Source organism: Nicotiana attenuata, chromosome 9 (assembly GCF_001879085.1).
Source record: "Nicotiana attenuata strain UT chromosome 9, NIATTr2, whole genome shotgun sequence".
In the NCBI taxonomy this organism is placed as follows: Eukaryota; Viridiplantae; Streptophyta; class Magnoliopsida; order Solanales; family Solanaceae; genus Nicotiana; species Nicotiana attenuata.
Window position 1 is genome coordinate 29,914,286 of NC_031997.1, and position 9,959 is coordinate 29,924,244.

A 9,959-nucleotide genomic window follows, 5' to 3' on the forward strand; every position below is an offset into this window, starting at 1 on the left:
GATGACACTTAATTTCTATGACTAAGTAAGCCTAACACATAATGAGTTATTAATAGATTTAAACCAATTAACCATTAAACACCAGTAATTCCCGTACATAACCAACAACCATCAAGAAATATACAACATCCCAAAACCGGTAGTACAGGTCATAAGACTTTCTAAGAGTAACTAAGAATATCAAATGCATCACTGTTTGAAGTAAAAGTAAACGGTAACAAAGTAAAGCTCCAGAAGGTGACTTCGAGGCCTACGAGCGTAGTGGCAAGTATACCTTGAAGTCTCCGTAGTAAATCTCCAATAGCTAGCTAACAACCGGCATGCTTAGAGTAATTAGCTGGATCTGCACAAAAATGTGTAGAAGCGTAGCATGAGTACACCACAGTGGTACCCAATAAGTATTAAGACTAACACCGGTGGAGTAGTGACGAGACACCTACTAAACATAATAACCTGTGCAAGTATTAATATAAACTAACAGAGGAACGAATCTATATCTATATTACATTAAAAGTAGGAAGCCCTTAAGTTAAAAGTTAAATTACTTTTTTACCCTTTTTAAAAATGTAATTACAGCAAAAAAACTAAAAGCCAACGCTTCAAAGAAAAAAATAACGGTTCATTGACACTTTTGCACTCTGCTTCTAACGTTTCTCTCGGCCAAAAAATAAACACGTCTACAACCACACAACAATATTTTTACCGGTATGTTGTTCTCTTTCTGGTTATGCAAGGTCTACTCCTTTTCCAGGTATTCGTTAGCCTCTATTCATATTTGCTACCTATACTGATAATATGAATATATACTAGCAATATTGTCATAGTGAATCCATTCGATCAGTTCTTCTCTTGTTCTCTATAAATTTCTGTAGATAACTCTTGTGTTATAAATGGTTTAGTTTTCAAATACATGTTGTCAACATTGAAAGTTTCCCCAGGTGTTATGCGTGGGTGTGAAAGCATATATCATATATATTAGTTATCGGTTAAATCAATATTTTGGGTTTTCTTTTTCTTTTATGATTTTTTACAAACAAGTTCGGGGATTTTATTTTAGTTGAATGTTAACATTGTATTTTGAATCACTTCGCTTTGTCTATCTGTCCTTATTCAGAAACCTTTGTATACAACTTTCTTTACTCACTATCTTCTCTAGGATCTAGCGGTGGTCATGTTAAAATAAAAAATTATTCTCCTTAATTCTTAATAATTGTTAAAAAGAGAAACATTTATGGGATAAAGTTTGATTTGCTTAAGGTGGAAATGGTTTTGCCCTTGATGTGGTATTTGCGGGAGAGGAATAGTTGCAGAGAGAGTTTTGTCTTGGCACAAAATATTGTGTAATCTTACAAGAAAGATTAACGGTATTTAGTCTTATGCATTAATTATTAATGACTATTAACAATAATTAGAGAAGTAATTAGTCTTTTGAACATCATCCATAGATATCTTCAGTAACAATTAGATTGTATTTCTCCTAACTAATATTCGTAGCAGACAGAATGATATCAAAACCTTAATAAGGGCCGCACCGAAGATGAAATTCACTTATTCCACGCAATACATGTCTACCGTAAAAAGAGTTAGGAAATACTGTTATATATAGGGCATTGGTTTAAGAAATTTTAGTCCAAGGTATTATTTTGCTATATGTGAAGGATTATTGGGTGTCTATTTTGTGCATATTTGCAATCTATGCTATTATATACTAACGAGGTACTAATGACAATGGGTGCTCTGTTTTCTCTTCTTGTAGATATATATTTTGGAAATTTATTTCAGTTGAATGTTTACTCTTTTGCTACTATATGTAAATTTTGTTGATAGATAGAAGCATATATGAAGCGCTAACTTTAGTGAAGAAAGGCACGGTTAAACGAAAGACAAAAATTGTACATATACGATTCAAAAATAAATCCAAATAAAAATAGATCAAATGCAGAAGATCTTAAATTTATTTTTACAAATAAGTAAAATATATATTGTTTAATATGAGTACATGAGTAATAGATTGTCTTATAGTGAGATGTTTGGCATTATGTTTTTAATAAGACTTGGCTCCTTTAGTCAACATCTTATATATGACGTTTTACTCTGTAATGGAGTACAAATTTTTAAGTAAATCATCATTATGCAGAGTTTGGTACGTTATAATTCTTTTTTTGTTTTTTGGAATGAACAATCTGTTTTATGTTTGTTTGGAACGAACTTTCATTTGGAAAGAACATATTTTTATCCAATGTTAATTTGCTTTCTTCTAACAGGTTTCTTGAATTATGCAACCACACTGTTGGTGATACTTCTGTTTTTTACTAATTAGAATTATTTAATGCATTAACTATAAAGCATATTTGGACAAGTTTCAAAAATTTACTTATTAAGCTATAAAGATTTTAGCTGAAAATCCTAGGCTTCCTTGCTTTTGCTTTGAATATTCGACTGGTGCAAACATAATCCTTAAGGAAAATGAGACGGATGGTTTTTTGCTCATTTATCTGTTAAATTGTTAATAAAAACGATTGTTTACAGCCCGTTATTCACAAAATTAAAATAAATAAATAAAAATTACATGCATCTAATTAACCTTTGAATATGTATTTTCGTAGATTCTATTAATATCCAATCATCTTAACCTCGATAAACATGTCACTATAAGATGATCCCCATTAATCATTTTCAAAAAAAAGTTGTACGTTGCTCTTCATTTATAATTATTTACTCAAAACTTTGTTTTAATAATACTGATATTATTTTACAAAATGGTGTACTACACGACTTGACATACACGTGCAACGCACATGTCGAGAAACTAGTATCAATATAAAGCTAAACATAGAAAGAATAGTAATATAACACTAGCAAATAAAAAGTAGAAGCAACACATAGCAACAAGGAGTAAATAGGTGATAACGCCGCAAAGTAATCAGAATGCAGTTAGGGTACCTGCGAACCCAACTAAGGAAAAGCAAATGACAACCAAATAATCAATCGTTCTTTCACAAGGTCTACACAAGAATCACCTCCAGGTACTACACCTCAAAATCACGAGTCACGGGCCCCAAGTCACGAATTATAATCGCATGGCATCTCGTGCCCACATTATCAATCATAATCGCACGGACAACTCACGTGCCAATACCATTATCACCTCAAATCTGCACGGACAACTCACGTGCCAATGATAACAATATCTCATATCCGCACGGACAACTCACGTGCCAATAGTAACAATATCTCATATCCGCACAGACAACTCACATGCCACAGTCCAATCCATGCACAGAAGGCAGGTATAAGAACACATGTACATGATCAATAAACATCAAGATTCATACTCCTGAACTGATATAGGTGACATGTTACGGTGTATGCTTGTGCAAGTGTACTATCACAGTTCAAATCAACAGGTAAAATCAGAGACACCGAGTGGCACATTGGAAACAACACCACAAAATTCGTAATATCATGACACACGCAAAGATGTCATACCACCACAAATATCATTAATAACAATGCCCCTAGGCCATCACAAATCATCTGTGACATAGCCTACCTTGTCTCGCTACATGCACAATAATAAAGTAAATGCCCGTCTTGTCTCGCCACATGCGCATAATAATCATCCCACCTTGTCTCGCCACATACGCAAATCCAACATATATAGAGCCCGCCTTATCACGTCGCGTGTGCAAATATCAATAATAACAATAGCACGCACAACTCTCATGCAAATACCCCGACAATCCTCTCAACAATCCCACGTGTGCCAAAAATATAACAACACAATATAACAACTCGCACCACATGTGCCCATATGCCACAACCACACATAGCCCACGACCCAACAACACTGAGTACAACAACAATAACACGGGAGTACGACAAGTAAATCAACACAAGAATTACAACAACACAATGAAACAGAAGGATAAGCTCAACAATGAAAGACATAACAAATAATAATGACTTCAAATAAGAATAAATCGACAATGAGATAGGTAACAGGTAGCAACGACTTCAAATAAGGATAACTCAACTATGAAAGAGATAACATGGCAAAAAAAGAGGCAACAACTTGAGTTAAAACATATAAGAGTATAATTGGCAATAAGATATAGAATATGAACTAACCAATTCAAATAAACCATGTAAGGGTAGATTTAACAATGGAGGATATAACATGATAGAACAACTTCAATTTAATATACATAAGAAACCTAAGAGTCTAAACCGATCATTTTCACATATAAGGTCGTGTACACACTCGTCAGCTCATATACACGTCTTTCACGTAATTCAAATGGTGCAATCAAACCAATCCCTACGGGGTAGTTCCCCCCCCCCCCCCCCCACAAAGTTAGACAAGATACTTACCTCCACTAGGCCAAATTAACACTCAACAATAGCTTTTCCTAAACATTCGCGTCCGCTCGGCTCAAATCTAACCAAAATCGACTTAATAACATCAAGCAATGCAAGAGAAATTAATTACGATAGATAAAGCTACGATTTTTACAAAATTTTCCAAAAGTCAACAAAATTTAACCTCGGGTCCGCCCGGTCAAAACCCGGGTCCAAGGGTAGATTTCGACTACCCATAACCCCACGAGTCTATATATGTGTTTTATTTTAAAATCTGAGTCCAATTCGACTCTCAAATTCCAAATATATATTTTTCAAAACTTAGACAAATTTTCCCAAAATTCCCCTTTGATTCTCATAAATTTGATGTTAAATCTCATATATAATCATGTAATATAGTTGGAATTGCGAGAAGTCCAAGTTCGTATTTGCGAACGAACCATCACAATTGCGATGGCAACAGAAGTGTGAAATCTTCACATTTGCAAAGGATTTTTCGTGTTTGCGGGGTTCGCAATTGCGACATCTGCGCCTGGACATAAAAAGGGAAAAACGAGATTTTAGCTCATTCTTTCAAATTCTCAACCCTAAACACCTTAGAGGCGATTTTTCCAAGAACTTTTCTTCCTCAATTCATTGGTAAGTGACCTTAATCTACTTCCTTTCATTTATCCATTACATTTCATAAGTTTTCATCATTAAACCTAGGATTTTCATGGTGAAAATTGGAGATTTCGGTATAATTAGAGATTTTCATGATGAAAATTGGGGATTTATTTCCTCTTTATTTATGACATCCATGCTTAGATTAGATTATTACTTATTTGATCGTTCCTTTCGATTTATGGATTAATTGTGATGGTTGAGTATTTTGGGAGTTGATGTTTGGTATCTTGGAATCATTATTGATGTAAAGTACACCCTTTGCATTATTTATCTCCCGAATTTTTTATATTTATTTACATGGTAAGGTAGAGTGTTAAAGCACTAAGGGTGATGCCGTGCCATTTTATTACATTATTTATTGACTAATACATAGTGAGGAAGAGAGATAAAGCACGAAGGGTGATGTCGTGCCATCTATATCAATTATTCATTATTACATGGGCAAATCGAGAGTAAAAGCACGAAGGGTGATGCCGTGCCATTTCATTCTACTTATGTCATCATTACATGATAAGATTGAGAGTAAAAGCACGAAGGGTGATGCCGTGCCATCTTTATTCCGTATGTTTATCCGTCTTTATTGGTTGATGATTTAGTTGACTGCCTTGTGTTGTCATTCCTGTTGTAGTTATCGTATCTTGTCCCCCTTTTGCATGTCCCCTCCCAACCGTACATAATAAATCTCTATTTGTTGTTATTTGGTACAAATGGCTAGGTTTATACAGGTTTAATTACGTGAGTGTCCTGTCATAACCTTGTCACTACCTCGTCGAGGTTAGACTCGACACTTACGGAGTATATTGGGTCAATTGTACTCATACTACACTCTACACTTCTTGTACATATCTCAGTACTGGTCCCAGTTGTACGTGAGGTGCACTAGCTCGGATTTTCACATTCGGAGATTTGAGGTAGATCTGCTGACGTTCGCAGACCTTGAAGTCCCCTTCCTCTTTCCTCTCTTACCGTTCATTTCATTCGAAACAGTTGTATTTATTTCAGAATCTATTTGTAGTATTCTAGTAGCTCGTGCACTTGTGATACCAGATTCGGGTTGTATTAGATATTTCAGATGTCATGGTTTTCCGCACTTTACTTTAGAATTTATTTCGGTTTCTTTATATTATTTAATCTGAGCTGTTAAAAATGGATAAATTATTCTAACGTTGGCTTGCCTATCAAGTAGTATGTTAGGCGTCATCACGGTCCCGATGGTGGGATTTTCGGTCGTGACACTTATATGGGGTATAGTTTCTTTCTTTATTGTGTTAGCGACATACAACAAATACTATTTTCAAGAACTCATATTTTTTCTATGACTTTTGTTTATCATTCAAACTTAATTTTTAGTATAATTTTTAATAGTTCATACTCATCGAGATAGTGTTCGCGCGCAACGCGCGTATCCCAAGACTAGTTATACAAATAGCCAGAATAGAGACATGCATTTCAAAATAATATCTAAACTAGCGCAAAGAAATTCTAAAATCAAAAACTAACTTGAAAAGAATAAATTAAGGAATGCAAAACAAAAAAAAGGAACTGAAAAGATAAAGCACAAAAAAGGAAAATGCAAGCATCAAAGCTGAGTAAAAATTGGAGGACAAAATTCTTTGTTCGTAGTTTGCACTTCGCAGACAAAGGTCCATATTTGTTACTCATCAAACGACAAAGAGAATAGATTATGAAATTAGTATAAACAATTAAAATGATCTCTGACTTTTGAGTTTTTTAGTTTGAGAATTTACTACTAGTTAACTTTTATATATTTGAGTTTTAAAAAAAAATATTAAGCAATTTTAGCTCAATTTCGGAAAAGTTATCGGGGCTTACGCCCCTAAACGGACGCCCGGAATGCCGAGGCTTATGCGTCATGATACATATGCCTCGGTGAGTTTTTGATACGCCTTGCTTCAGGGCTCGCCCAGAAAATATCTTTTAAAATACTGTTCACTGTATTGAAACACTTCAATTGATTAATTAACAACTCGCAAGTATCGAAATTTTCCTCTAAAAACAGATCATCAAGACACATGCATTAATTAAATTATAACGCGTTCAACTATAGTCCTTAATCATAAAACAACAATATGGAGCCTTATCCACCAGAACTTATTGATTATAAAACGTCAGTGAATAGGTTTGCGCAGGTGCTCAAAAGGAAATAGTAAATGGAATAGTAGGACGAATAAACGACGAACGTCGTGTGAAAGGAAGCCACATGCAATAGTAGTGGTTAGAAGATTAAATATGATGAAACTACTAACGTGTGAGAAGTCCATGCCGTGTTAAACATATATGACACATTTAGAATATGGATAAGGTATGAGATTAAATTTATATTATATTTGATTGACGGTATAAATTTAATATCAATCTTACTACATAATATTCCACTTTATTCCATCAAATTTGAGATTATATTATCTCAAGTGAAATAAATTAATTCCTCCGAAATAATTTAGTCCGTGTACCAAAACTATTTTCATTTGATCGGAAAAAAAGAAGACAAACCACCCAAACTTTGAAATATAATACTTTTGTAAGCGTCAGGCATGACATCAGAAGTCACAACATATCATATCACAGTATAAACCAAATAAGTGTACAAACTTGCAATACTTGAGGAAAATTAAAGTCTTGGTTTGAGCTAAAATTTAATGGCGTTTTCCGGTGCACAAGTTCTCCTATTTCCATTTCCAACTGCAGGTCACATAATCCCCCTCCTTGACCTAGCCAACCACCTCATAAATCATAACCTAAAACTCACAATTCTTGTCACACCTCAAAACCTACCATTACTCGAGCCAATCCGAGCAATTCACCCTTCCGATTCTATTCAAACACTTTGCCTTTCATTTCCCCAACTCCCAGCTGGATCCAGTTTTGCTGCAAGGGTTCGTTCAACCTCTGAGCTTTACAATCCGATTGTCGATTGGTTCCGTACCCACCCGTCACCTGTGGCCATTATCTCAGATTTCTTCCTTGGTTGGACTCATGAACTGGCATGCCGACTAGGTGTTCGACGTATTGCCTTTTGGCCGTCCGGAGCTTTTACTTGCTTAGTTATAAGTCATACATGGAGCAACGTTGAAGAAATCTTGTCTACAACTAATGAAAACTCTTTGATTACTTTCCATAATATACCCAATACGCCGGAATATCCTCGATGGAAGGTGTGTACTTTGAGCAGTCAATACAAGAAAGGAGACCCCGATTGGGAATTCTTTTTGAAAATATGAAGAGTTGGGGGGTTGTGTTTAACTCTTGTAGAGAAGTGGAGGGCGTTTTTATTGATCGAGTAAAGAAAGAAATGGGCCATGATAGGGTTTGGGCCGTTGGGCCCTTGCTACCTTTGGACAATAATTTGGTAGGCCCATATTATTTTCAACGAGGCGGGTCGAGTGTGATGCCACGTGATGAAGTGATGACGTGGTTAGATGACAAGGCCGATGATTCAGTTGTTTACGTGAGTTTCGGGAGTCGTGCAATGTTGATGCCCTGGCGACGGCCTTGGAGTGTAGTGGGGTGAATTTCGTGTGGTGCTTGAAATTCAAGAGGAAGGACAGGTGGCAGGCAACGAGGGAGTAGTCACGAAGGAATATGAGAATCGAATAGCAAATAGAGGGTTGATAATCAAAGGTTGGGCTCCACAAGTTGCGATACTAAGTCATCGAGCTGTGAGCGTTTTCTTGACTCATTGCGGATGGAACTCCATACTAGAAGGCATATCCTCTGAGGTGCTCATGCTAACATGGCCTATGGGTGCAGACCAATTTATAAGTGCAGAATTGTTGGTTAACGAACTCAAAGTGGGAATTAGAGCCTGCGAAGATGGTTGTCAGGTAGTCCCAGATTCAGTCAAATTGGTTCATATCTTATCCGAGTCAATTAGTGGAGCTCCCCCACAGAAAGAGCGAATGAGTAAACTCCATGATTCTGTCTTAGAGGCTCTTCAAAAGGGAGGGAGCTCTAGTCAAGATTTGGATGCATTTGTCAAACAAATAGGTCAACTTCAAAATGAAACTAGTTGATCATTTTTTTTTGCCAAACAATAAAATTTTATTCAACCAAGTATAATATATACATCCACTAGTTCTTTTTTACTCTAGAACTAGTCCTAAATTACGCTAATTATAATTACTCCTCCCCTCTATATACCTAATACACTGCTAGTCTATACTAGACTTGGGTATGAGTTTAATCTATCAAGTAATTTTTTTCAATTGCTTCTAAGTTGTCCTATGTAATTGAATGGTAATCTCTCTTAGTCTTGATACACATTCCTGCTGCTGTTCTTGAAATTTTCTAGCATTGCTTTCATTCCAAACGTGGTAAACAGTAGCAACTAGCCATCCTAGCACCTCTGCATGTGCTCTGCTGTTACATTGTTTGGTCGTTAATCTCTTAATCTCTTCTTCCCAGGTCCCTACTTGCCTGTTTTCTCCTATCCATCGTAAGAAGGAGCTCCACATCTGTCTGGAATATTCACATTCAAAGAACAAGTGAGCGTGAGTTTCTTCAATATCAGCTCTGCATAGTACACAGTTCATAGGGACTTGTATTCCCCATTTAGCCATTCTATCTGCTGTACTAAATCTCCTTTGAAGTGCAAGCCAAAGTATAAATTGATACTTTGGTACAGAACATGGAATCATATTGAGGTTTCTCCATATAGCTCTAGGATATTGAGGGAGTAAGTATTGGTATGCCTTCTTGATCATGAACTTCCCAGCATGAGTGAGTTGTTGTAATTCTTCACACACATCATTTCTCCCATACCATTTCCTTACATCAAAGATTTTCCTAACAAGCCAACATGCTTGCCTAGGTGTCTCCATAGTACTGCTTCTACCCTTAATATAGAAACTGTGGATCCATTGTATCCAGAGAGCGTCTTTCTTTGCTGTGATAGCCCAAAGCAATTTTAA

At 35.9% G+C, this 9,959-nt stretch overlaps 1 long non-coding RNA gene across 1 annotated transcript; it reads left to right on the plus strand.

Annotated features, from left to right (window-relative positions):
* LOC109232205 lies at positions 7,554–9,959 on the plus strand. Its single transcript, XR_002068923.1, has 2 exons — positions 7,554–8,873; positions 9,454–9,959. It is a non-coding gene; the product is annotated as an uncharacterized LOC109232205 (long non-coding RNA).